This window comes from Ictidomys tridecemlineatus, chromosome 9 (assembly GCF_052094955.1).
Source record: "Ictidomys tridecemlineatus isolate mIctTri1 chromosome 9, mIctTri1.hap1, whole genome shotgun sequence".
Classification (NCBI taxonomy): Eukaryota; Metazoa; Chordata; class Mammalia; order Rodentia; family Sciuridae; genus Ictidomys; species Ictidomys tridecemlineatus.
In genome coordinates, this window is record NC_135485.1 from 57,830,882 (window position 1) to 57,857,076 (window position 26,195).

Consider the following 26,195-nt stretch of genomic DNA (forward strand, 5'->3'; position numbering starts at 1 on the left):
CAGATGTTCCACTACCAAGTCAGCCAAGATATACAAAAATATGGAACACTCCAGAGGCAAGAGCTCTTTTATTGTTGAGTTGTATGGCTTACGTGGGGTCTTTCTTTCTTTCTTTCTTTCTTTCTTTCTTTCTTTCTTTCTTTCTTTCTTTCTTTCTTTCTGTGCTGGGAATTGAACCTAGGACTTCACTCATACTAGGCAAGCATCTTGCAAGTGGAGCTACACCCTCAGCCTCATATTTTAAATCCTTGATCATATAGATAATCCTTCATACCCATGTGCATTTTTTTACAAGAATGAGATCATATTACAAATGCTACTGATTTTTTTTGTAGGCTTTCTTTTTTACTTATTATATCATGGACATCTTTCTATGTTACTAATAACATTTTACATCAATTTTAGTTTCTGATTTAGTTTATTCACATAATATGTGATTGCTTCATAATTTAACTTCTCCTTATTGTAAACCCTTAAAGCTGTTTGTACTATTTTTTCAAATAATGGTAAAAGGAATTTCCTTCTGGCCAAATCTTTGAGCTCTAGTTGAGGTGAGTGTGGTCATGCTTTACCTGATGTTCTTTTTCTTGCTCTTTAATATCGTTCCTGTTTTCCTATATTCTTTCTGAAGCATTTCTTTTTCCTTAAAAATGTGAACTTTCTCCACAACTTGAGTCAAAAACAGCTGTGATGCCTGTTTAACATACAAATGCCTAGCCCTTCTCTAAGTCAGACTGGGAAGGGGCCTACTGTGGAATAAATTTGCCTGGGGATTCTCCCACCCACAAAGCTTGCAGCCTGTAGTCCTAGGAGGTTCAGATAGGCCTACCTCTGGCAGGGTGAAGTCATTCCTCTAGACTTTCCTTGTCTAGTTGGTACCCACAAGACACAAAAGGATGGGATCAATGTTAATTTGAGCAACTCCATGGTTATTCTCCCAAAATTTCTAGCACCAAGCCTCTTCTTAGCTTTGATGTGCAGGTGAAGTTTGAAATTCAAACTTGCAATTTCAAATAGAGCTTGGGCACAATTCTCATTTTCTCTGAACTTCTTCATAAGCATTTGAGAACACAACCCAAATGCAAAGAAAAAAAATGTATGTATGTATATATATTAAACAGCAATGGTTTGCAACTTGCCTTCTTTCCAAGGGCATAGCAGCCTGAAGCAGTTTCTAAAAATAGACCTTCCTAGTACAGGTCACTAAGCAGGAATGACCTCCTTGTCACTCTGTTTACACAGTTTTACATCTGACACTCTCATAACAACAGCGCTGAGGCAGCAGAACCATCAGTCTGTGGGAATTCTTGGTAAAAATGCAACCTGGGGCTATAGCCCAGGAACATCTAGCAGAAGCTGGAGGTGTTTGGACTCAAGGCCCTTCAACCTTTGCCTCATGATTTCTCATCCCCTTTCCATCACTGTCTCAAAGTCAGGGGCAGAGGTCAAAAACCCCATGTCATTCCACAAGATACTAATGAACAGAGAAATGAACTCATGTTGAGGAATTTAAGACCCACGATGTTTGATTTTGTTTTGTTTAATGTATTTTGCATTCCTGCTCTTTGCAAATGGGTCAGCTTACAAATCATCATCTGATTGTAAATTTCATGTTGGAAGCTTTAATAAAAAAGTTCAGAAAAAGTTTATTTATCTTTGCTATTTTCAAAACAGTCCTGCAATAGTAAGCGATCTTTTCTCTTTGTGTAATAAGTTGGGTATATCCCTGTCCCTGAACCTAAATGTACAGACAACATGGGTGGTAGTAGAACTACAATTTCTTGGGATTAGCATTCTAAACTTATGGAAATGGGATAAAAGGGCGGGGGGAGCAGTTGACATTTGAATATACATGAGGAGATTGAACTGGCTGGACCATTGGACATTCACATACATAGGATTCCTTGCAGGTTCTGAAGAAATGGATTAATTGGATAAAATTTAGAATATCACTTATATGAATCAATTTTGATTCATGCAATAGCCTATCATCTTTAAATAAATAAATTTACTAAGCTCTGAAAAATGTGGGTTCTGGGTGCCCTACGTTTCTTCATCTTCTCATTTAATTTCCCAACAACCTTGGAAATGGGTAAGTACTATTATTACTCTATTTTGCAAATGAGAAAACTAACTTGTGAGAGAGCAGTCCAGCTGGGAGGGCACATCTAGTCATGTGGATTTGAACTCTAGCACATGACACAGAGGCCCAAGTTCTTATGCCAGTCTGTGTTCAGAGGAGCTGATCTTCTGTGATTGCTCAAACCCCAGAACCCACACTGGTTCTTCAGCCTCTGGGTGACCACAGATCAGACTCTACCAGTGTCTTCTTTTGTTTTGCTTTAAAGATGGTACACACTGGTGCCTTTTGTTTCCCTAGCAGTGTTGATTCACATTCCCTTAAAGAAATTAACCTTGCCATCTTGTTTCACTTGTTTGACGTGAGCAAGTCCACATGCCAGTAAAAACAGAAATGGAGGAAATAGCCTAGCAGAAGGGAGAAATGATAGAGGGTTATATGGTTTATCAAGATAGTTAGCACAGGCTCATCATTTTATACCCCTACCCCTGCCTAGAAGACACAGAACAAAATCTCACAGCTTTTGATTCCAATCACACCTTGTTCTTTAATTTTATAAGTGGTTGAAATGCCTGATTAATATTGAAATGTTGGAATATTCGTTGTTTCATAAGACCATATTTTCTAGTTCCAATGAGATTTTATCATTTCTGTCCCAAATAGTAGATGCTTATTAATGATGTCCTGTCTAAGTACTGCATTTGTCAGTACTAACTTATGGCCCTAGAAGTCTCTTTGTCCCTTGTAGGATGGGCTCTTCTCAGGACTAATCCAGTTTCAGAAGGAGCTGAAATTTATTTTTTGTGCTCTGTTACTACTAGTACTCTAATAAAGTCCCCTCATTCCCATATTCCTATTCCTCACCCCCAAATCTGTCCTCCCTCAGAATTATTCCTCCACAATTGTCTTTCCTAATCCCTCATCCAAACTTGCCTATCCATTTCTTACTCCTTTGGAACTTTGGTAGATGACTTGCTAATTTCCAAAAATGCGGCTGAGAATGGTAAAAATCCTTCAAGAGCCATACAATACAGTTAACATAAAACAGGAACAATAAAGCCATTAATCATATATTTTTGTTTGTGTGTGTAGTGCTGGGGATCGAACCCAGGGCCTTTGACATGCTAGGCAAGCACTTTACCACTCAGCTACATCTCCAGTCAGATTTTTAGAACATATGAACATATTTTTGTTCAATGTTGCAGATTATCTGTATGTCACCATAAAAGAGTGGGTTCCCCATGGAGTAATCTCAGTGACAAATAGCTTTGTATTATTAATGGTAGATAGATGGGTTCTATCATTAGAAGCCTTCAAGTCATGGGCCAGAATGTAACCTTGAAGGCTGACATTGGCCACACCAGCCTGCATATTCTCTGTCATCCTGAGAGCTTGATGTGTGACTCACTGCTCCCTAAGGGCAGGACACTTTAGTGGAGTTAAGGCATAAAGGCTATGTCACATATCCTGACAGTATAGTTAAAAGGCTCCTTCACAATTTCAGAAATCATTTTGCAAGGTTGTTGTGAGAACTCAATGTGAAACTCTATATTTTGAACATATTGAAAAGAAAGTAATTGGCACATCTCAGGTTCAGTTGTATCAGTACAGTATTTATCTCTGTGGATTGTCAGCAGGGAAGAGTTTATATAGAACTGCTTTTTCTCTGCCACACCCTGTTTCTGAAATATTGATACAAGCCAGTAACCCAATAAAATTAGGGTTTAGATCTGCCTTTTGCTCCAATTGGCACCATAAATAAACTATATAATGATTGAGATTTTTGGTTAAAGTAGGCAGTGGGATAAAGAGACCCTTGAATAACCTCAGCATCCCATTTCCATAGCAAATAAGTGGTAGGTTGCAAGCAAGGTGGTCTGTTTTAGCAAATAAAAATGCAGATGCCCAGTTAAATTTTAGTTTCACATAAACAATGAATAAAATTTTCAAAAATATGTCTCAAATTTTATCTAGCTGCCCTAATTACATGACAAGTTAGATGTACAGAAAAAAAAAAGTGGGCTCTTTCTTTAATCTAAACTTAATTTAATCTTCCTTATAAAACCATTCCTGCTGGTTAACAAAGAAAGAAATGAAATAATAAAGTCTAGTCCTGGGGCTGGGGTTGTGGCTCAGTGGTGGAGCGCTTGCCTTGCATGCGTGGGACACTGGGTTTGATCCTTAGCACCACATAAATTAATAAAATAAAGATATTGTGTCCATCTACAACTAAAATATTACAAATAAATAAATAAATAAAATCTACTCTTGGCCAAGGTAAAAGCTCGCCTGGTCCAATCATTTGAATAGTCATTTGAGGTAATGCTCAGTCTGTAAAATAAAATGCTCCCTTCTCAAAATTCATCTTCTATGTCCACCATAGACTCTCCTTACCAAACTAGGAAGGGGCTTAGGGTTTTGGGACAGTGGCTAGTTCGAGTCTTTGGCAGTGTCATAGGCTTCCTAGTTGCTGCTGGCCTCCACACTGTATTCTGCAACTGGTAAATATATGGTTGTTTTGGTTTGGGCCTGGGCAATGCCCTTGGGATCACTGTCTACCTCCCACCTGCAGACTCAGCTGCTGCTGAGCTTCAGACACCTTAGCATCTGCTATTTCCCATTTTAGCAGCCCCCAGGTCCAGGGGCCTACCCTAGGCTCATCTCACCCTCCCCATCATGACCACCTTGTTGCAGAACTGCTGGCTAATATCCCGTGTCTGAGATTTTTTTGTCTCTGACTAGACCTCTGGAGACCTCCTGATAGAGCTGGACCAGGTTCTCTCCACAGTGTTCTCCTAGATGGAGTCATAAAACCAAGACTCCCTGAGCCCTTGACTTCCCTTCACTTACCTCTCAGAAGACCTTGGTTGCCACAGCTTGACTTGTCACCATCTTCTCCCTCATGGTACAACTCCCTGGGTTGTTGAGGGTAGGACCTTCTCACATTCTCTTGCTCTGCAGCGGGCCTCTCTTCCTCTAACTGCAAGCCTCCTGTCTTAGGTGGGAGGGAATCATCTATGCAATACGGTAAAATTTGATGATTAGAATCCTCTAGATTAAACTCTAGGTTACAAGGGTTCTCAAAAAATGTGGTCACAGATCAGAAACTTCTATTAGATGCAAATTCTCCGGCCTCACTCTAAACCTCCTGAATCAGAAACTCTGGGATTTGGGCCTGGCAATCTGGTTTACCAAGCCTTCCCTGTGACTCTGATGTACCCTAAGAGCCACAGCATTAGAGATTCCAAAAAATTCTCTGTTCCTCTCCACCTCCCTTCTCATGGTTTTCAAGCCTTACATGTTGTTAAACAGACCAGATGCTCTTTCTTAATCTAATTGATTGATTACCCTAAACTCAAAACATTATGGTCATTTAACAAAAAGGATTTTTTATCTTAAAAAGAAAGAAAATTCTGCCACATGGTACAAGGACAAATCTTGAGGACATGATGCTGAGTAAAATATACTGATAGTAAAAGATGATTCCACTTATATGAGGCACCTAGAGAAGAAAGTGTAATGGAGATCACCAGGGGCAGAGTGTGGGGGTTTGAGTTTCAGGAGCTACTGTTCCATGGGAACAGAGTTTCAGTTGTGCAAGGTGAAGACATTCTGAAGATGGCTGGTGATACAATGGTGTGAGAGTACTTAATGCCATGGAACTGTATGCTTTTAATTAAAAAATGAAAGAAATTTGGTGGTTAACATAAAAAATTAAAATTATAAGTTAAAAACGGCTTAAGTTTTTACCAATAGGTTTGAGAATAGCCACCTGGCTATCTCAGCTGCTTAAACATGAGCCACAATCCTAAAGGTTAGGGTTCAGATCTGAATGTTGAAGCAGATGCTCCTGGTATTGGGGTTTCACTAGACCTTAGTTGAGTGTCTGAGCTATTGTCTGAGAAACTAGTCAAATACAGCTGAGTCAAGAATTCAATTAGGGTAGTTTTAGTCTCAACTTGGCTACTGAGTTAAAAGGTAATACTGACTTGGAATTTTTGCATACCTTCACCTAAAAGTTCTCTGCATAAACTAACTCCTAATGGTCTCCATTTTTCTATTTCTACATAGGAAATATTGGTAAGTCGTGGTTTCTCCCCATATGCCTGAGAAGGGCCTGGCAATTTGCCCTGTGCTTGGCTTGGGTAGGAAGACTTCTGGGTCTCTTATTGCTCTACTCTTCTAACCATGTGGCATCTGTGGATGGTTTTGTCCTCCTCAGAGGCAACAAAAAGGAGAAAATGGTATTAGTACATGGTAGGTTTTAGAGCACCCTCTTTGCTTCCTGCATTAGTTGCCTACTCAATAAAAGAATATTCCTTAATAGAAACAATTTGAATTTTCTCAATCTTGTTGAAAGATAAATTAAAGTATCTTTAGGAAAATTCTCTAATCTAAGGAAAGACAGTGAACTTAATATGCAGAACACAGCCTCAAGGCAAGTTCCTCCAACTCATTCACAACCCAGTTGCCACCAGTTGTCCCCCTTTATGAAATTCTGTGGCCACCGCTGTTCTAATACAATTTTCCTGTTGCACACATTTCTAGAGAACAATCTTCAAACATCTAATTCTACCTTCTGACTCAGAACTATATTGATGCAAGACAATGTTTTCATGAGCCCCAGGAAATTAGATTAGGGGAATAAAAGTAGATAATACCTATACTAATAAAAGATAATTATAACTTTCTATTTTTTTACTAAATTACTTTTTTCTTTTTTTAGTACCTAAGGCTGGGTTTGGTGGTACAGTTCTGGAATTCTAGCTACTCGGGAAGCTGAGGCTAAGTTACTGAGGATTCCTGAACCTCAGCAACTTAAACACTATCTCAAAATTTTGTAAGGCTGTGGATGTAGCACAGTGGTAGAGCATCCCTGGGTACAATCACCAGTACAGAAAGGGAGCAGGAATATATCTGCGTAATAAACACTAGTTTTTGAAACCCACCATCACCAGTCCTTATAATTTGAATCATAAAATTATGCATTTTAAGTGGAATAAGGTTCATGGTGCTTCTGGTTAGGAACTGAAGTTTATCATATTCTTGTAGAAGAGTTAAGAAAATATATCATCTACTAATTTTAAGGGGAGGCCAAATAGTGGAATGGAAAAGTACTTGGGTTTTGGGATAGCCCTACTTTTGATCTAGATTTTCACTTATTAGCTGTGTAATTCCAGCTATATAATCTATCACAGACTTGGCTTCCTTTAGCTGTACAGTTGGAATAAAGTTGTATCTCTGAAGTTTTGTGATGCTTAAGTATGATACAGAGATGAAATTGTACCTCTGTATCCACTGGGGATTGGTTTCAGGACCTGGCCTTTTCCCCAACCATAGATACCAAAAATGTGCAAATTCTTAACTCCTTTATATAAAGTGGTATAGCATTTGCATGTGACCTATGCACATTCTCCTGTATACTTAAAATGTCTTTTTTTTTTTTTACTTTTGTGCTAGAGATTGAACCAGGACCTTGTGTGTTCTAGGCAAGCACTTTGCTACTAAGCTGCATCCCAGCCCTCTAGATTACTTTTAATACCTAGTACAATGCAAATACTATGTAAATAATGATTCTATATTGTTTAGAGGATAATGACAAGGAGAAAAATTCTGTACAAGTTCAATACAGATGCAATTCATTTTTCTGAATATTTTTGCTCCAAGATGGGTTGAATTTATGGATGCAGAACTAACAGATACAGAGGACATACTGTGCTTTATGCAGAGTGATAAGTAAATTCATGCATGGTCACTGCACCAGAAACAAAAGCTACCAGAGAGAACAGGTGTGTGCAGGCAATGAGAATCAGAAGCTGAAGAAGCTGTGGGCTGAGTCGTCACTTTTTCTTGGGGATGTCTGCATTTTATTAAATACAGATTTATTTCCTTCAACCTGAAGCAACTCAATCTGTTTTCAGTTTCTCATGATAAAGATTTGAATAAGGCAGCAATAGGCAACAAGCTAACTGATGATGAAGGTCCAAATTGGGGCTAGAGAGTCTGGAATAGTTCTTGGTGCATACTAGAAATGCTTTCAAGAATTTCCACTTTTTATATAGGTTAGTATACTTTACATCATGCTCTATATATTTATACTTCGGCGGGGGGTGGGTGGTGCAGGTTCTGGAATCAAACACAGGGCCTTGTGCATGGTAGGCAAGTGCTCTACCACTGACCTATATTCCCCAGCCCTTAAAAATGATTTGAATGCTATGCACATAAAGATCATAAGTCTACACATACAAATCTACTGTAAAAGATAGTCATATTTCATTTTAAAAAGCCAACTCAGTGAAGTTAGTAATGTTCTTTGACTGTTTGAATTTGAAAATAACATCTTCCACAAGTATGTGGCCTGCAGATGTTTGTTTAACTCCACATTAAAAATTGGAAAGTTTTATATAATGTGGATTTCTGGCTTCTGGAAAAACCAGACCATCTGGCAGAATGTCTTGGAGCTTCGTGCACCCACCTAATCAGAGAGGCGTCCCCTCTCTGGTTAGCCGTGGGGCTCCACTGCTTCCCTTGGTCTTACACCTGCCACTTGGCGGAGTGACTTACCTGCCTGGCCCAGGAGGCACTTGAGGTTGCCAGGCTGGTCACCAGTTGCCACTTATCTTTTCCATCTCCATCTGTCGGTGCTGCCTTTGCCATCAGTGGGCTGACAGATAATTCCAAATACCAACCTGGGGAGGAACCACCGCATCTCACTCCCTTTGATCTTTCCAGTACCCTCCATAGCAAGTGTTCAGGAAACGTCTGTCGAATGAATGAACAGCCCCATTCCCTGTGCTGCCTGCTCGCCTGTGCGCCTTCTGTCACATTCTTTTCAAGACTTGTGTGTTTGCTAGCTCCACTGCGATTCTCGCTGCCTTTAGCTACTGTCGCACAAGATGCAGGGCTAGGAAAGAGAAAGGAAAAAATGTTCTCCTCCTTGTCAGTTTAAATTATGATTTGAAGCAGGTTTATTATACCAAATTATCATCAGGCTAATTGCTTGACAGCCTCTCCTATTACTGCTGGCTGGCGCCACTCACCTGATCTACTCTGCTGATAGCTGGCTGGGAGAGTGGGGCATATACTCACCGGGGAGAATTCTGCTCCCCAGAAAAATACCCAGAGCCCCCACGCATCACACAACAAATCCAACTTGTGCAGAAGTGCTTAAGAGCATATAATCTGAAATCAGGCTGCTGGGCTCCAAGTCCTGGTAGTACTATCTTGTTAGTTCCTTGACTTTGGGACAAGTTTTTCATCTCTCTGTGCCTGCGATTCTTCAGCTGTGACATGGGTATTATTATACTAGCATTCCCGTTGGAAAAAAAAAATTTAAATAATGCATTTCTGGACATGATTACCCTATTTGCATATTTGATTACATGACCTATAGAACTCTACATCATGTACAACCAAACAGATGAGAAGTTATACTCCATTTATGTATGATGTGTCCAAGTGCATTCTACTGTCATGTATAACTAATTAGAACAAATATATATATATATAAATTTAAAAATACTAATAATGCATTCCCTAGTAGGGTTGTGGAGAGAATGAAAACAAAATATATGTAGTACTTGGTAGCTCCTGCTACTAGGTTGTAAGCACCCTAAGCAACTAAGTACACATGTAAGTAAGAGTATGAATGTCACAGATATGTGCTGTTCTTACACCTTATTCATTCTTTGGAGTAGCTGTGTAATGGTTCTAGTAGAGATAGAAAAAAGCCATTAATAGTGCTGTAATTTTATTCCACAATGCCCTTTCTCCAGAGTTCTTTATCCTTATTCTTAGCACTAAATGGTAACTTGGGTTCCCTGGCTGGGATGCTGGGACTTGGAAGTGACATCTGAGTGCAGTACCTTTATTAACTATGTACGGGTCACTGCCATTCTTGTGAGGAAGTACCTTGGTTTTCCCAAAGAATTAGAGAATGTGAAGAGAGAGAGAGAGAGAGAGAGAGAGAGAGAGAGAGAGAGAGAGAGAGAGGTGGGGAAAGAACAGGGATGATATGATTACTGTAGACCAGCAGAATAGAGGCAGAATTAGATTGAAAAGCATATTGACTGTCATCAGTAACGTCAGCAGTGAAAAAAATATCATGGCTTTTGAGTTCCATATCACACGTGGCTTATGTCCTACAATTATTATACAGGAGAAGTATTGGCCAATTGGATAATGACACTTTGGACTTAACTGACATCTTTTATGATGTTTAGAGGCCTTAGGCGTTGTCTCATCAACCTTGTAAATGTCAGGTTGCCGTCAGATTGGGATGGACAATGTTCGCCCGAGTGCCCAGGGAGCACTGGCTTAGCCTCTTTGTCCACTTCCTTTAGAATGTCCTGGAAAATCTGACTCCTACAGACACTCAAGAGTTCTCCAACAAATAGCTTACTGAGATATTAAATGAAAACAGGCTAGAAGCAAGACACAGCTTCCTGGGCTCCTCTCTGCACTCACTGCTGATTTCTTGGTGCCAGGAGCCTATGTATGGGGAATCTGTGCAGTTGGCTAAACCAGTCCCAAACCCTGTGGAAGGTGATTGACTGAAGTCTTTTCTCACCTCACACATCATCACCACGTTGGTCACTGTCATGATCCTCACCATCGTTACCTATTGTATTATGTTTCTTTCTTTTAAAGATGAAGTGTGATTTCTAAAAGTGAGGTGTGCAGGATAATAGATTTACCTGAGTCTTTTACATTCCTTTATAAAGTTTGGCTTATTTATTAAGCATCTAAATATATCCAACCATTGCTGTAGGTGCTTGGACTCAGCCATCATCAAAAGCAAACATCTTTGTCATTATGAAACATTCATGTGAACAGAGACAATAAACAATACGCACAACATGTGTGTGAATTATACAATACATTGGACGTCGACAAGTGCTCTAGGAAAAGAAGCAGACCAGAGGCCAAGCCTGTTTCCGTCACTTGTATCATAATATTTCTTAAATTCCTTCCTGGAATATTAAGGACAAACTTCTAATCTTTTTTTTTTTTTTAAAAACCTACTCCAGGAAAGCTCTTCAAGAATATATCATAAAAACACAAGACCTGGTGAGTAAGTGCCCCAGACGTAAAATCAACCTCAGGTAGAAAACCAGTCTATCTTACAACTCCTAGAGAATATAGTGTTATGGGCTGACCCAGAGGAATTGAAAGTGACCAACAAAACCACCGTGTCTCTCTTGTATCGTGCCGCTTTCCCACCCCAGACCCGCACCTCTAATCCCAAGCAAGCACCCTGCAAGGACATGTGCAAATCATTAAGGAAAAATACCAGCGGAAATCTGGTGTTCTGAAATCAAGCTATCCATCTTGGTCTGCAGTTCATCACTGGAGTAACATAAAACTCCCCTGTCTGTGGGTTTGTTTTTTAAAAGCAATCAGAAGAAAACAGGATGTGTCAGAGTGGAAGAGCTGCCAGCTTTTAGAGAAAAGAAAAAATTAAAACATCATATTTTTTGAAAATCAAATCTAGTGCCGGGCATGGGGGTACACACCTGTAAATCCCAGCAACTCAGGAGGTTGAGGCAGGAGGGTGGCAAGTTCAAGGCCAGCCTTGGCAACTTAGTCTCTAAATTAAAAAAATAAAAAAGGCTGGTTCAATCCCTCGTGCCAACAAAAACAAACAAACAAACAAACAAAAATACCTCATCTGGTATATTTTATTCCCTTTTCACCATATATATTAGGATGGAAGAAAGTTAGTAACATTCTGGGCCAGGGACCTCCTCTTATCAATTAGTGGTAAAACAAGAGGGAAAGGCAAGTACCCCCCGCTTTGGGTCTGAGGGGTCCACAGTCCCCTTCCAGATTAGATCATCATTACTTCTTCAATCAAGGATGGCCTAACCCTCTACAACAGATTACCAAAGAACCTAGGCAGGTGGCATGCGAGAAGTGGAGATGTTTGTGAAAGGCTTCAAGATGCTTAGCAGAACTCTGAAGTAGAGAAAGCAGGAAAATAGGAGATGGGACTGAGGGCAAGGTTTAAATTGGACAGCAGGCAGCAGGGAGGGAAGCAGCATTATGTGAATGGCCTCTTTTCTAAATGAGGGGTTTTGGGGAGACCTCATGCACACTCCATTATGAAGAACTTCTACACCAAAGTAGTCTGCACTGATTGTGAAGGGCATCTGCATTAATCCATTTTCCATTGCTATAATAAAATAAACGAGGCTGAGTAATTTATAAAGGAAAGAGGTTTATTTCACTCATAGTTTTGGAGTCAGCTAGCTCTGAAACTACGGTGCTAGCGCTTGTGAGCACCCCACTCCTCACCCCTGGTTGTTTCAAATCATGGCAGAAGTGATTGTGAGGAGAGAAAACAAGATGAGGAAGCCAGAAAGTGGAGAGGCAGGGGAGTGGGAGGTGGGGTGTCAGTTTTTGTTTGTTTGTTTTTATAGTACTGGGAATTGAATCCAGGGCCTTGTGCATGCTGGACAAGTACTCTACCACTGAGCTACATCTCCAGACCATTTTATTGCTTATATTGAGACAGAGTCTTTCTAAGGTTCAGACTGGCCTCAAACTTGCAATCCTCCTGTCTCAGCCTCCTGGGTAGCTGGAATTATAGGTATGCGCCTCCACACCTGACCAGTCTTGCTCTTTTATAACAACCTTCTCTTGAGAACTAACCATGGACTCCTGAGAACTACATTAATCCCTCCTGAAGACAGGATCTCCAACAGCCCAATCACCTAGCACTAGGCTCTACCTCTTAAAGGTTGCACCAACTCCTGACGTTGCCACATTGAGGACCTAATTTCCAAAACTTGAACCCTCAGGGGAGATGCCATATCCTACCAAAGCAGCACTGCTCCAGACTTGAGGACCCCGACTTCATTGTCCTGCCCATGAGTGGCCGCCTGACCACCAAGGGTGATAGGGACACACAATGTGCTGTCTCACTTTGGGTCATGTAAAGCTAACCCATTTCATTAGAGCTGTAGTGCAACCAGGCACGACATGATATGTGCTTACTTGTATCATCACCGTCAGTCCTCCTGTTAGATAGGTACCCATTTCAGAGGAGAAAACACTGAGGCTTGGGGAAATTTAGTAAGTTACATGAAGTGTCAAGTAACTTCCAAGCCTTTATGGTAGAGGATGGGTCAAAGTGTGGAATTTGGGGTGATATCCCAAAGTGTGGACCTAGGTGTTCACTCCAGCTCTGCTGCTAATTATGAAATGTGGGACTAGTTACTCTTAACCTCCTTAGGCCTTGACTTACACATCTGTAAAGCTGGAATAGCAATTTTAGTATCTGCAATTTTATTATGGAACTGTGATGATTAGAGAATGGAACCTACTCTGGGTTAAACCACATGAAAATGCTACAGATATTAGCAATTTCACATGGTTCAATTTGATTCTGCTGATATGCATCCTTCTTTGTAGATATCATAATGGTTCCCTTTTTTGCCTGGTAATTTATGAAGGGACAGATGCTTTAGTTACTTTAATATAATTTAAGTATTGAAGATAGAACCCAGGGCCTCACACATGCGAGGCAAGCTCTCAGCCACAGAGCTACACCCGCAGCTCTTTCTATTTTTTATTTTGAGACAGGGTCTTGTTAAATTGCCTAATGCTAAGTTGCTTGAACTTATGATCCTGCTTCAGCCTCTGGAGTAGCTGGGATTACAGGCTTGTGCCATTACACCCAAATCACTTTAATATGATTTTAATATTTTTTTTCCTTGCCTGCTTGTTTTAGCTTCCCTAAAGAATCATATAAATATTTCTCTTAACATAGCTTCTGTGAGGACCTAGTTCCTGGAGCCAGCAATCTGTCCAGCAAGTTTTCACAGAGAACTTGAGGAGGAGGAGATTTCAAGTGAGTTTAGGGTGAACAGAGTTGGACTGTGAAGAAGTCATTGGTGGAATGAAGGGAGTTGACTTCTGGCTCCTTTAAGCTCCTGTGAATATTCTGCCATTTGAGGGAATGGTGTTCCCACACTAAAAGCAGGTTGGGATAAACAAATGTCAAACATAACCATTTGTCATTCCACACAGTGGAGAAAAGATCATGGTCAGCAGCAGGAGGTTGTTAAGTTTGACACATTCAACTTGAATTGTGTAGCTGGCTGCTCTTGAACTCTGGCCTGCTGGCATAGCTCATGCAGGAAGGAAATGAAACTCAGTTGTGGTGTTTGGGGAGGTTTTGGGGGTGGGAGGAGGAAAACGCAAGACTGGGATGAGAATTTTGCTTTTCTAAAAAAAGAAGGCTGCTTTGGAAAAATGCATCTGGTAGAAGGTTCTCCTCTGATAGGGGATTCTGTGCCCCTCCTTGACCATTGTTCCCAGACATTTGTCCCTTCATCCGATTTCCTTAAATTTCACTCCAGAGATATAAATAGCTCTGGAATTCAAGTGGAACATTCTGGAATGACAGCTCTTCTAGTTAATATAGAAACGGTCTTTAAATAAAATTTGTCTCACCTTTGAAATGCAGTGACATTCAGGCTTTCCGGGTGTCTGGAATGAAGATAACATTGCATATAGAATATAATGCCTCCTATGATTTTAGAATTCTGACACATGGTGGACGTGTGTGTGTGTGTGTGTGTGTGTGTGTGTGTGTGTGTGTAGCCGTGTTCCTTCTTTTTTCTTTCCCCACTAAAAAATAACTTGCAGACTGGGGTGTGGCTCAGTGGTTGAGCACTTGTGCAAGGCTCTGGGTTCAACCTCCAGTGTGGCAAAAATAACAAAAACCAAAACACAAACCATACACTGTGGTTGAAAAACCAGAACATCACACACACACACACACACACACACAAAGCCTCCAAATCTTAAGATTCTTTTGCAAGGAAATTTACAAATTATCTCTGGGTATTTGTTTTTTTTCCCACCATGGCAGCTGTAAACTGATGAAAATTCACTGACATACCCAGGAACTCAGACACACTGGGAGTCCCACTTTCGATCTGTGTGTACTGTTGCTTTTCTCTTTCTCTTTGTGTCTATGGTTACTGTTAAGCTGACCTCTACAGTCTGGGGCAAATACCATACTTGAATCAAGCGCCGCTTATCCATACAGCTGCGAAGGATTGCAATTTCAGGGGCTCAGATGATAGATTTAAGCAAAAAATTCCTTTCACTGGTTTCACTTCAGGGAATCTGTGATATTTCACCCACAAAGGTGGGCTGCATTGCCTCCGTGTTGCTGAATTATAAAATGTAGTGTTTTCTTTGTTGTTGCATCTTGATTTTTTTACAAGCAGCATCTTTTTAAATTTTTGTGTGATTTAGGTGATTTTTTTTTTACAATATTGAATTTCATTGTCAAAAACCATGACTGTAAGAAAGGTCTTTGTTTGCTTCTCTCTTCCATAATCCCAGCTTCTGTAAGCAACTTGTAAAGAAAAAAAATAAATAGCTAATTAAAAATTGAACTTAATCTGTTGCAAAAATTCTAAACAAAAACTAACAAGGAGAGGGGAAGGAAAAGCAGAATAAAGTGTCAGCACTCCATGGTACCTATACTTCTTTACCTTCACCTTATCATCTCACTATATTGTGGTGTTTGTGAGTCAGAGGACCGTAGAGCGACACTTGTCGGGGAGGGCAGGAGAGAGTTTACCAATACTGAAAGCTTTCCTGCCACAGCCCGACAGCCTCTGCAGGGTGCCTTGGAGCCCAGCTGCCTGCGGCCACGGCAGAAACCGGTTCTCAGGTTCTGGCCGAGTGACGTCCCCTCACATCAGGGGGCCTGCTCCTGTCAGGCAGACTGGCCGGTGATTGGCTGGGGACAGGGCAGTAATTCGAACCGCCTTTTGTACTTGGCTAATCAGGGCTGCGCAGGTTCCGAGCTGAGGTGGCTCGGTGGTGGAAGACACCTGTGTCTTAGGTCTCGCCTTCCCGGGGCTGGCTCTCCCTCGGGGATTTCTTTCTACACCAGAATTGCACCTCTGGGTCACCGTCCCCTTGCCACGGAGCACCCTCGGTGGGCCAGCATGGCCCATGTCATGCTGGACAGAGATATCTGACAGAAAAATGAGAACAATGGAATCCTGGGCTTAGACTGCCATCAGGTAAGTCCATTTTAAACCAGTCATTTCTCCATGACGTTTTTTCTACATTTATCTGGACAGAAGTGCTTGTAATGGGAAGGGAAACTGAAGCGAGCCAGGGAGCTTGCTCAGTTCAGGCCTGTGTGGTGAAATCAGGTTACTCAGCTATGGGGCGTGGGGGCAAAAGGATACAAAGGAGAAAGTAAAGATGTAAGTGGGGAGGGGGGACTTGACAATCATTGTAACCTTTGCAGGCACCTGGCGTCTCACTGCCTAGGCCTTCCCATCTGATGAGAACTCAAGAGATAATAAGGTCACTTTTAATGAAAAGTAACAAATATATATATAGTAACTTGTATAATATTAGAAAATCAGGCGAAATGTCTTGACCCTCCAATCATGCAACCCCAAGGATTTGTAGTCTAATTTTTTTTGGGTGGGGGTGGCAGGTAACCAGTTACAGCTTATTTTTAAAGCTATCTTTAACTTTTTCTCATGTGATGTAAAAGCAGCTTTTCTTTTTCAGGTGTGTTCACCATAGGTGAGTTGGTGAATTCCACCTCAGCAAGGGGTTCTGATTGTATTGGTTGGTTCACTTTGCCCATCCTTATGTTTGAGAGAGGGTCAATTCTAAGATTCTAAATGCTGGCCCCTCAATGGGTGCAACAGTTGAGATGCTTAGAAATGTTAAGCTGTGGTTCCGATTAAGCTTATGTTCTCCTCTGATTTCATTTTACTTGTAAATTGATTGACAAACATCTCAAGAACTGTCCTATTTTTCACCTTGGGTTGGTGTTAGTGTACTTGTAATATGAGGCTTCAGCAATCAAAGATGTGTAAAAGGTCAATGGTTTGGGGATTGCTGTTTTCACCCTGATTTTTTTTTCATGATGGGGAGGAAGTAATTTTCCTTTGAGTTTTTTTTTTTTAATGAAAACATTTTATAAATGGGTGAGGTTTTATATATATATAAGGTTCTGAGATTGCTTTTCCCATCTTATTAGTTTTAAGAGTATAAACACCTTTCTTTCATGAGTTCAATTCCCAGTGATTCTAGTCAAGTAATAAACAGAAATAGAGAAAACAGAGGTGACAGGCATTCAGAAGCCATGCACTCAGAAAGTATGTTAATCATCTGGAAATACATTGTTTCTTTCAATGTTTATAGCCAGTTGGAATTTTTCATCTTAATTGCTAGCTAACACGTCTTTATGAACATTTTTTTCTGTAAGATCAACATATTAGTAATGCTAAATATAGTTGCTAAAAACAGCTGCTTTGATGAATAAAAGTATCATAAATGATATTGCCCATCGGGTGAAATGTGATCATCACACAAGTCTACTGCAATCATTTTAAATATAATATGATAATATATATACATACATATGTATTGTCTGTGATAATTTTAAAATATAGATTTTTAAAAAGTATTTATTTTTTAGTTGTAGTTGGACACAATATCTTTATTTCATTTATTTATTTTTATGTGGTGCTGAGGATGGAACCCAGGGCCTCACATGTGCTAGGTGAGCACTCTGCCGCTGAGCCACAACCCCAGCCCCCCAAAATATAGATTGATAGGTAGGTAGAGAAGTAATACTAAGTGAATTTATAAATGTTGATGAACATTAAAAACTAAATGGATATTAAATGTTTGAAATATGTTTTTATTTCAAAGTTTTATCCATCACTTATGAATTAGAACCTAGAGATTATGTATAAAAGATTATTTCATGGGTTAAGAATAATTCATTTTTGTATGGAGAGAGATAAATACAATATTAGCTCTAATTAGTATCTTTAAGAGGAATTCACTATCAATAAAAACCCTCGTGTTTTAGAAAGGAACAGAAAGCTAGATGAAAAGTTTTATTTCTATTTTATGAATAAGTTAGGTCACATTCATAGACCCCTCATTTTATATTAAGAATATAAAAAGCCCCTGTACAAATCCACAGTGTACCAGGTGACGCCCAATATGTAACTCAACACAGTCATTAGTAACTAGGGTGGATACAGAGGTATTTCATTCCAAGAACAGTATCATTAGAGAGTTAGATTGGAGGGCAAGGGGATTAAATATCTCAAATTTATTGTTGGCCACTTTAAAAGCATCCCTCCTGGAGCTGTGGAATGCCTGCCAGGCCCCCTCCACAGACTGCTGCGTGGAAGGGTCCCTTCTTGTGCTGGGACAGCACACAATAGGGCACAATAGGGCTGCCCAGCCTACCCTTCTGGACACACACTGTGTACCCCATTGGCTGCGCTTGAAAGGTTCAGCTCTGTTAGTGGAAGGCAGCAAGCATCAGAAGTCTCTTCCTCTCCCTCTCTCCCTCTCTCCCTCCCTCCTTCCCTGTCCTCTTTGCCCCTCCCCACCTTGTCTTAGCCCCTGGCTTTTCAGAACTGGTGAGCCCTGTGAGTTCAGAAGCTGAGCAGCTGGGCGAGGACCTCCCTTCTCAAGATACTCTGGCCATAGGCATCAGATGAGCAAGGTGGGGTTCAGAAGCCCTAGACACAAGGAAAAAAGGCGCCACATTCTCACCACCACCCCTCTATAGATGGCTTCCTTAAAACATCTCTGGTTGAAAGGAAAAAGCATTTTTTGTTAGGCCATACCTCTAAAAGGCATGTTTGTCTTTGTTTTTGTTTTTTAACAAAACAAAACAAAACCCATAGCAATTCAGAGGGCCACGTTTTGGAGACAAGTGGGAAGCTATACCACAGGGCCTACAGGAGATTTTGGGAGGCAAGAACCTGAACAGGTATTTTGTTGCTTAGTTGGACAGACTGGGCTAAAAACATGGAAGTCAAATGACAGCGGCAGTGTGGTATTTGTGGCATATCACCTAATCCTACTGCTAGAAAAGCTGCCCCTGAACTTGTAGGAACTGGGTCTGGGAGGGGAGCTCTGCTGTTCCTCAAGTGATCAAGGGAGCTGTCGGTCAGCACTTACGGAGGACTTTGCTTCTGTACTCCAGGCCTGGTTCCAAATCGAAAAAATAGGATGGAATGTAAATGAGCCCCACCCTGATAAGCTAGCGCTGTTTAGAGCCACTTGCTTTTTTAATTTAATATCAAGTATCAAACTCCTTAGTGAGCAATTAATTTACCTGGGGATCCTCCCTACCAACATCTGAGGCCAGCCCAGTCCCTCAGGAGTGGTGGTCGAGGCCCACAGACCCCACGGTAAGTGGGGTCTCCCAGTCCCACCCTTATCTTTTCCCTTGAAGCAGTGTAGATCTTAATGACCTCACCTTTATGGCCTGATTTCTCAGTTATTCATTCATCCTGGCCTACTGATTCCCTCCATCTGATGCCATCATTATCCTAGTTGGGACAACAGAGAAAAGGATTGATATAATCCATCAGCACCAAGAAGTTAGTGAGAAGTGAGAAATTCAAATGCCAACCAGGTCTCCTCCCCAATTTGTCTTTCTGTTGAAAGGGGAAATCAGGATTCCTTAAACTTCCCCCAGCAGTTCTGTCTGGGCAGTAAAATTACTTCAGGCCAAAAGTATTCTGGCACTCTTAACTGGATTTCTCTGCACCTGGGAGGGAGTCCAAGGCCCAAACACAATTAAATGAAGTTGGGCCCAATGGTGCACACCTGTAATCCCAACAACTCTGGAGGCAGGAGGATCACCATGTTCAAGGCCAGCCTCAGTAACTTATCGAGACCGGATTTAAAAGGTTTTTTTAAAAAAGGGGTGGGGGTGTTTCTGAGAGTTAGAATGTTCTTTGGTTCAATCCCCAGTACCAAAAAGACAAAAACAATTCAATGAATCTGGCACAGATGTACAAATGGGTGCATGCATCCACGCATATGCCCACCTGCCCACTTGAGCCACCCAGACACCTAGTGTTTGGTTGGTAAAGTTTGATGGGAGCCTCAACTGGGAAAGACTGCCCCTCTCTGCTGTGACATTTTCCTGGAACGTCCTGATCATTTCATTTATAACAAATTTCAACCCAGGCCCCTTGACAGGGGAGGGCAGCTGGTCAGAAGGTGGCTGGCCTGCTTTGCCTCCGAAGGTATTTCAGGAATGTTAATGGTATGCCTGAGTGGAGGGCTTCACAGCTCCTAGCTCTGGCCTGAGAACTGTTCTTGCAGCCATCTGTTGTGGCCCAGGAAGTCTCATAGCAACGGGCCTCTCAAGAATGGAGCCCTTTAAAAAAAAAAAAAATTAAAATTAACTAACAGAAAACCAAAACACTGCTCCACTGCCCAAGAAGAATCAGAACAGGATTCAGATTCTTTCTACAGAGGGATGAGCTATTAAGGAAGAAAAAGCTCCTGCATCTTTAATTCCTGTTCTTTAAATGAGCAATTTGTACTTGATGTTGAGGTCTTCATTCCTATCTCCCCCCACCAGGGTAGAATTCTTTTTATCCTAGAGAAGAATTGAGGTGAAAACAAGTTTCCAAAGCTGTGGGCAAAATAATTGGCAAAACTATAGTTAAGAAAAAGTGATCAGGGTTTTGAGATTTTCCTGATATTTCTTGCTCTTAGCGATCCTGTCAGCTCTTGCATTTTTTTCCCCTAGTATAATAATGTGAGCTTTATAAACCAGGCTGTTTAGTTAATGAAATGATTTTCAGACAAAGACACTAGTTTTACTGTGACCGTACATGCACTCCAGTATGAATGTCTTGAATCTGGGCAACAGTGGACCTCAGAAAAAGAGGGAGAGGAAGTAATATTTATAGTTTTATATTTTTAAATTGTTGATCATTAAAGTAACCATTTACAAATACTGAGGTCATTTCCCTGGATAGTAAACACTGGAAAATGATAAACACCTGAAGCCTGTGCAGGCACCCAGATGGAGACTGAAGAATTAGATTCTGTTTCACATTCTACAATTTTCCAGGCTATTCTAGGAAGGTATGCAACGGCTCAGAGGGCAGTTCCTCATCTGCAAATTAGATTTCTGCATTATTATGAAGATTAAATATAATCACATAAAAGGAACTCGGAAACAATCCTTGAATGTGAAGACCTATAGAGGAGGGTTCTATGCTGTCATTCTTGTTGTTCAACCCTGGAAAAGCATTTTCATTTTTTTTAGGGAGTTAGGTACCAGAGATTGAACTCAGAGGCACTTGACCACTGAGCCACATCCCCAGCCCTATTTTGTATTTTATTTAGAGACAGGGTCTCACTGAGTTGCTTAGAGCATCACTTTTGCTGAGGCTGGCTTTGAACTCACAATCCTTCTGCCTCAGCCTTCAGAGCTGCTGGGATTACAGCATGCATCACTGTACCCGGCTAACCCTGGGAAAACATTTTCATGAGAACTTTTGTACTTCTTTCATTTTTTTAGTTTGGGATGTTTCCCCTAAGTCTTGTGAAATAAAATTTCCCAGGGTCACAAACTGTTTCAAGTGATTTTGCTTTGACACATGTAACTCTTGGATTTAGGACACATTTGGAATACTCCTCTGTATCCTTGACTGCTAGTGCATATTGTAGTTCATGTAGTTTTCAGGTCTTGTACTGTCCCTGATGGTCCAAGGTAATGCCACCCACCCCCGGGAAGAGGATAGACACTGAGTTTGTTTTCTGGAATGTGAACTTCTAGTGAAATCTTTCCAGGAAAGGCATGACCACGGCCCTCTGTGTGCCTACTGCCTCGAATGTAAAATTGAAGCAACAAATATTTATGGGGACGGGGGGGGGGTGAGGGGGGTGAGGAGGAGGGGGGGGGACATGTGCCAGGTGTGTTTCCAGGTACTGGATTTAGAGCTGTGAACAAAAGTAGACAAAAATCTTGGCACACATTCCAATCCAGGAACACGGACAGTGAAGTGAAAATTAAGTCCCTTGGTTAGGAAATGATAACTTCCATGGAAAAGCAAGCAGAAGGGGTATTGCATCTTTCCAAAGCACAGTGGGAGAAGGACTCACTGGGAGGGTGATACTTGAAAGAAGACTTGAAGGAGGTGAGAGAAAGAGCTGTGGGTTACCTCCGAGCCCTGTAGGAGGAGAGGACAGCATGAGCAAAGGCCCTCTGGGGAAGTATTTGTGGAAGAGCTGGGAGACCAGAATGGGAAGAGCAGGATGTAGCTATTGGGAACAAAAATTAGAGCAGGCCAGCTATTCACGGCCTTCCTGGCCACTGGAAGGCCTTTGGCTTTTCCTCTGAATGTATCCTACGAAAACTTAACTGAGAGAGGTACAATGAGGATTTAAGAAACGAATTTGTGCAAAGCCTTTAGCAGAGTGCCTAGCACTACGAAAACCTTCCATACTTGTTAGCTATTGTCTGTTTATTACCTCCACTACTGAGGACTTAAGACAGAACAGTGTGGGCACACAGTACAGAGCCCTGTTCTGTTTAAAATGCGAGCTCTTGCCATTGGGAGTGTTTCAGGAGGAGCTGGGTCATCAGTGGTCAGAGGGTTATCAAGCATTTAGATGAGAGTTTGACTTTTAAGATCCTTTCCAAATTTATGTTTCTGCTAACTTGTAATTGTTCCCTGTGAAAATTAGACTCCTAGCCTTGGCTTCTTAAGGATTCAATTCGACTGGCTCATCAGGACCCGACTCTGTATCTTTGCACATACTCAGGGGAAAAACTTGCTTTTGAAAAACTGACCTTGTTTAAGCTAAACTGATATTTCTATTATGAAAGTACCAAGTCCATACTCTTCAGAGATGGCTGTATTTGAGACATTTGCTTTTAATTTCAGTCACAAAAGTCCTGTTGGATTCCACTGGGTTCACGTGATACCTCAACATACTCGTGGATAAACGTTGATATTGATTCCCTTGTCTAGGCCACAGGGCTTGAGATTGGGAGGAGTCTGCTACAGGGGTAAGAAGACAAGGGGTCAGTGTATTTTTTTCTCCCTGGAGTCTAGAAGCAAGTTTGCCTTTCAGGGGCTCTTTAAGGACCTTCTCTCAAAATGATCTTCCTGGACCCCTCTCTTTGACTGTTCAGATTCTATTGATCTCCTTCCTCCTGTGACCTTGACTCCTTTGAAGGATTTGGTCATAACTCATGTCAAGTGATGGCTGGCTCAGGAAATGAGGAGAAGATGGAATTCTTTTTTTTCTAGGCATATTTAGAGTCAGATTTATCCTTACTGTGGAGCCAGGACAAATGTTCAAGAAAAATAAAAGTCTATTTAAAAATGTACTCCCTCCTGGAAATGTTCCAGGAGGAGGATGGGTCATCAATCTTCAGGGATTCTTAGACATTTGGATCAGAGCTGGACTTCCAAGGACCCTTGGATTGCATAGTTGCTTATTTTAGTTGATTATGAACATCACTTCCATTACCTTCTCCGACTTCTTCTAAGAACCAAATTCCCCTGGAAAAATCCTTTAAGTTCCCTTTAACTGACACATGATTTGGGGGTTTCTGAGAGCAAGAGTCAATCCATTGTGGCAGGAAGGATGATGGCCGGAGGAGTCATCCTCCTGTGGTAGTCTCCCAGGCCTTGGTGCCTGGAGGCCCAGTACCCCCACCACTAATTGCTGTGTGCCTCTTTGCAAATTCTGAGATCCACATGTTGGCATATCACTGATGCCTGCTTCCAAGTTGCTCAGGTAGGTTAGAGTAGGCGGGAGCTCATTTTTTCTTTTGAGCAAACACTTGTATAACAATTAACCACATTCTAAATTTTTGGTAAAAAAATGCTAGCTCTCATCACCATCTAAGACAAAGTGACAATTTTTACCTCCATTTTACAGGTTAAATCATTGAGATACCTTGTAAGTAACTAATCTAAGGTCACACAGGGGCAGGACTAGGATTTGAACCCAGGCTGTCACCAGCAGCAGGGCCAGTGCTCTTAACTGCTCTGTTGAATTTGCCCACGGAATGTTAATCTAGTCTCATGCTCATACCACCCCCCACTTTTCTTTTTGTGGCAATAGGGATTGCACCAGGGCTTGTGCATGCTAAGCAAGTGCCCTAGCACTGAGCTGCACTCCCAGCCCCTCTGCACTCTTTTTATTTCTTGTAGCTCTCCTGTTGATTTAGAGAAAAAAGTCATACGGCATATCATTACATTTTATTGCCCTCAGTGAGGGCAGAGGACGTCAGCTGTTGATACCCAGGGCCTAGCGCAGGGCCTGGTGCATACAGATACTCAAATATTTGTTGAATGAGCGAGGGAGCAAGGGTGTGACATGAATAAACAGTCGTGAGGCTGTAGAAATGCTTTGCTAGTCTCAAGAGTCACGGAGACATATGTGACTGCTAGACACCACTTACGTGAAAACCTTAACTTCGAAAAGTTAGAAAATAAATAAAATTAGAGGTGGGAATATAATGGACAGTTACTTGAACCAGTGACGACCATTGCATCCCTGTAATGAGCTCCTGGATGTTTTAATTAATAAATCACATCACAGTAGTACCCCCAAAGGACCCCGTGTCAAACTCACTCCTGTCTTGTTACAATGAAGGAATAAAGACAAGGGAGGCATAGGGACACCAGGAGTTCCCCTGAATGGGCTTTGTGTGTGGTTTGGAGTCAGTGCATTTGACACATACACATTGAGACTCACAGATCTGTCATGGGGTGGAGGAGGAGTGGCTGGGCCTGGCCAGGGCCAGTGTCTGGGGGAACATTTGTGCTCATTGAGCATAGGCCTGCTCAGACCAGGTGAACTTTGGTGACTAAGTGCTCTGGAGTCAGAAGGCCTGGGTTTGTGCTCCACCTTGTTGAATCTGTGACATTGGATAAATTAATTAACATCTGTAGAACTTGTTTACCTATCTAAAAAGTAGAAAATAATCACAGAGTCTACCTGGTGGGTTGTTGTGTTAGATTAAATGAGGAGGTATATTTAAAGTATTTGGAATATTGCCTGACATATAGTAGGGGCTCAATACCCATCAGCCTTCATCATCATCATCATCATCATCATCATCATCATCATTATTATTATTCTTTGGTACTGGGGATTGAACTCAGGGACACTCGGCCACTGAGCCACATCCCAGCCCTATTTTGTATTTTATTTAGAGACAGACTCTCACTGAGTTGCTTAACGTGTTGCTTTTGCTGAGGCTGGCTTTGAACTCGTGATCCTTCTGCCTCAGCCTCTCAAGCTGCTGGAATTACAGGTGTGCGCCACTGTGCCTGGCTCAGCCTTTATAATTATTTGGTAAGTTGGTAGCTATTTACTTTCTCTTTGGATCGCATAGTTGCTCATTTTAGTTGACTTGGTACATTGGTTCCATTACCCTCCTTGCAGACTTGCTTCCTGGAAGACATGGTGCCAGGCCTCATTTAATGTCATAGCAATGCTATCAAGGCTCCAGGTTTGTTTATATTTATCTTTGGATGATGACTTTTATCCTTAGGTTTTCTCCTCTTAATCACAAGATGGTTGCTACAGCTCTCTCCCGGCTTCATGTCTTCATTCAACCTTGTCTAAAGAAGGAAAACAGTCCCAAATTTTTTATATTTTATCAAGAATGAGGGAAAGGAACGGGGATGTAGCTCAATGGTAGAGCACTTGCCTAGCATGTATGAGGCCCTGGGTTTGATCCCAGGCACTGAGTGGGGTTGGGAGGAGAGGAAAAGGAAAAAATGATAAACACTTTTTTAATAACCTACCTGCATATTTTGCTTTAGGTCAGATCTTATTACCTAGGGTTCTGTTCTGTATCTATGCCTACACTAGTAACTAGAGGGAGTCAGATTGCCATAATTGGTAAAGATTAAGCATGATTAATTTCTTGGGGTCATGGAAGGATCCACCTTTCCTAGCATATAGCCATGTGATACTGCATTAGAATCAGAATTATATATTCATGAGGGAAAAGGGAACAGTGGCCATTGAGTACATGATACTAAGGGCCTATTTTACACGAGCAAGTGTCAAAGCCAGGCAAACCAGAGTCCCTAGGACTTTATTATATTCTGAACTCAACCAGGTATGGTAGTACATGCCTAAAATCCCAAGATATTCAGGAGGTTGGGGCAGGAAGATTTCAAATTCAAGGCCAGTCTAGGCAATAGCCAGACCCTGTCTCAAAAGAAAAAATTTTAAAAAGGGGTCTGGGGGCATAGCTCAGTGGTCAAGTACTCCTAGGTTCCATCCTTAGTACTGAAGA

The 26,195-nt window shown here is 41.3% G+C and overlaps 1 protein-coding gene and 1 long non-coding RNA gene across 4 annotated transcripts in view; one reads left to right on the plus strand and one right to left on the minus strand.

Moving 5' to 3' along the window:
- Shroom3 (shroom family member 3) overlaps positions 1-26,195 on the plus strand; it is a 300,611-nt gene that overhangs the window by 111,471 nt on the left and 162,945 nt on the right. For 2 of the 3 annotated variants that reach the window (XM_078021437.1, XM_078021439.1), the window contains exon 1: positions 15,730-16,134. The exons of the other annotated variant lie outside the window; for it this stretch is intronic. The gene's annotated coding sequence lies outside the window, so the exon portion shown is untranslated. Of the gene's footprint in view, positions 1-15,729; positions 16,135-26,195 lie in introns of those variants that run through there. 3 annotated transcript variants of the gene reach the window in all.
- On the minus strand, positions 1,525-8,976 carry LOC144366727 (uncharacterized). Its single transcript, XR_013425832.1, has 3 exons — positions 8,645-8,976; positions 4,931-5,095; positions 1,525-2,487 (listed from the first exon to the last, which is right to left on the minus strand). It is a non-coding gene; the product is annotated as an uncharacterized LOC144366727 (long non-coding RNA).